The sequence below is a fragment of the Sitodiplosis mosellana genome, unplaced genomic scaffold, assembly GCF_009176505.1.
Source record: "Sitodiplosis mosellana isolate CC-2019 unplaced genomic scaffold, AAFC_SMos_1.0 Smas_scaffold_247, whole genome shotgun sequence".
NCBI lineage: Eukaryota > Metazoa > Arthropoda > Insecta > Diptera > Cecidomyiidae > Sitodiplosis > Sitodiplosis mosellana.
The window spans coordinates 1-2,638 of NW_022595489.1; the positions used below are offsets into that span (position 1 = coordinate 1).

A 2,638-nucleotide genomic window follows, 5' to 3' on the forward strand; every position below is an offset into this window, starting at 1 on the left:
GCATTCCAACCATTGAAACATATGCAAATGGATAAAAAGCGAGAAATAACGCAATAAGCTCGAATGAAGAACAATTTTTTTTGATAATTTATTCTCGAATTTAGTCGCAAGGAATTTGATTTTTCTGTACGTGTCAAAATGACGACATGTTTACAGAATCTAATTTTTGACTATAAATGATACACCGGATTAGTGGAAATTTAGTTATTGTTCAAGTGATTTGACTATAAACATGTCTAAGCAATTGATGGGTGAGTCTCTTCTTAGCTCTTTTTTCCATCATTTTTTTCTAATTTTCATTTTTGACAATACTTGAGATTTTAGTCATTCATTGTGTTCTAATCAATATTTTCTCTCCGTTTAGTTTATTCGATTCTGGTTGCGGTTTTGGGAGTCCAATTCAAGGTAAGATTTTTTCATGTTTGTTGCATGGGGTCGACAAGAATTAGCTGGTTTTAATGACGATAGTGATATAGTTTTTAAATCCATATCCAAGAATGACAATTTTGGTTTTTCCCTCATCACGAAACTGATACGAGATCTACACTTAGTCTTACCCATAAAGCTTATAACATGGTTTGTTTCTTGTGTATTTCAAGTTTATTAATAATAAAATCAAACGATCATTTTCGAATGAACGTTTAAATTTAATAAAAATGTCCGAATGACTTTTTTTGAACAAACAAGCGTTCGAACATGTTTGACGGCTAATACCAAACGAGATATGTACTGTTTTATTTTGTTTCAAATGTCATTTCTAGAAATCTTCAAATTTCTTGTCTACCCGACATTTTATTTTTGCAAATTGTTTTTTTCAGTTTCAAAAATCGATTGACCTTCTATTTCAATTCGTTCAATTTTGTTAATTCAAACTAATTATCCCTTATGTGTTCACAATTTTCAACATGAAGCAAATTGAAGGTGGACGTCCGTTTTTAACCAGAGCAAAGGCAGGAATAATGGGCGGTAAGATTAAAGTTCCATTTCATTTTTAAATTTCATTCTTACCATTCTATATACAAAGCACTGTTTGATGTATAAAGGTATTTTCGATATAATCCAGCAAAGAATCCTAGCTAAATTAACCAAAACTCAAATCAATTGATGATAAATTCGTTGTATTTTCTTTCGCTTCACTTCATTAATCCGTTTTTTTTCTTCAATTTTTAGTAAACGATAAATGCTCACTCAGAACGGAATTAGTACGATTCACATATACCAATGGTGATCTGTCAAATTACCATCATTACTATTGGCGAGAGTGGAGATATTGTATATGTATTGTATCTGCTCTGCTGTGCGATATTACTATGTCACAAAGTGGTATTGGTTGTAATATGACCATACTACTACCGATACATTTTTGTGACATAGTAATATCGCACAGCAGAGCAGATACAATACATACAAAATCGCCACTCTCGCCAATAGTAATGATGGTAATTTGACAGATCACCATTGGTATATATGAATCGTACTAATTCCTTTCTGAGTGAGTGCGCGAAACATGGCCGGACAGATGACGCTGCAGAGAAGGGTAACCTTGGATATTTATGTTCACTAAATTAGGAATTGATTAAAAGTTCTTCATTGATTTATTTCAGGTCAATTGGAGGCCGTTAAAAAGCTCATCAAGAAAGGAGCCAAAGTTGATTCTACGGACAAACTTAAGCGGAAACCACTTCACTATGCTGCTATGAATGGTAATTTTGCACATTTATTTTCAAAAAAACAAGAATTTGATTTGATCTATTTCATTGATTTCCGGGTTATTTTTCAAGTCACAAGAATGTCGTTGAATTCCTTATCATGAAAGGAGCCAATGTTAATTTTGAAGATCACATTAAACAAACACCTCTTCATTTTGCTGCTGAGAATGGTAAGAATACTCTTACTGTCGCTACTGAGCATTTACGTTTGACACTTGCGACCGTCGATTCACACTGAATAAGAATTTGGTTTTTCTTTTAAATTTCATTGATCCGTATTATTTTGTTTGGTCACAAGGATGTCGTTGAAAAACTCATTACGAAAGGAGCCACAGTTGATCCTATAGACAAAGAAAAGCGAATACCTCTTCATTTGGCTGCTGCAAATGGTAATGTTTAATATTTATTTTCACTAAATATGATTTTTTTTTTCTTATATTTTTCATTGATTTGTCTTGTTATTTAGGTCACACGGATGTCGTTGAATTCCTTCACACGAAAGGAGCCAAGCGTGATCATACAGCCTCTCTTAATCAGACATCTTCTGATTTAGCTGCTGAGAATGGTAATAATGTTAAATGTTTATTTTTACCAAATAAGAAATTGGGCTGATCTTTTTGATTGATCTGTATTATTTTTTTCAGGTCACGAAGATTTTTCAGGTGAAGAAGCAGAAGCAGAAGCAGAAGAATAATCAGATGCTTTCCTTTGAGTTCCATATTCGATTGTTTTGTAGAATATTTATTCCAATATTATAACAATAAATAATACGCCGTAGTATGGCGGTGGCAGGCAAAAAACTTCAATACTTTTACTTAATTTGACGCCAATTCAACGCTATCAAATCTAATGTAATTTTAACCGATTGAACCAATACATTCGAAACATTGTACCCATGCAATATATTCGTTCACGAGCCACAGTCTCAT

At 32.8% G+C, this 2,638-nt stretch overlaps 1 long non-coding RNA gene across 1 annotated transcript; it reads left to right on the top strand.

The window, feature by feature from the left end:
- The first annotated feature begins 137 nt into the window (after positions 1-137).
- LOC129570830 (uncharacterized) lies at positions 138-1,024 on the top strand. The gene is made up of 3 exons (XR_008688172.1): positions 138-251; positions 365-405; positions 912-1,024. It is a non-coding gene; the product is annotated as an uncharacterized LOC129570830 (long non-coding RNA).
- Positions 1,025-2,638: the final 1,614 nt, after the last annotated feature.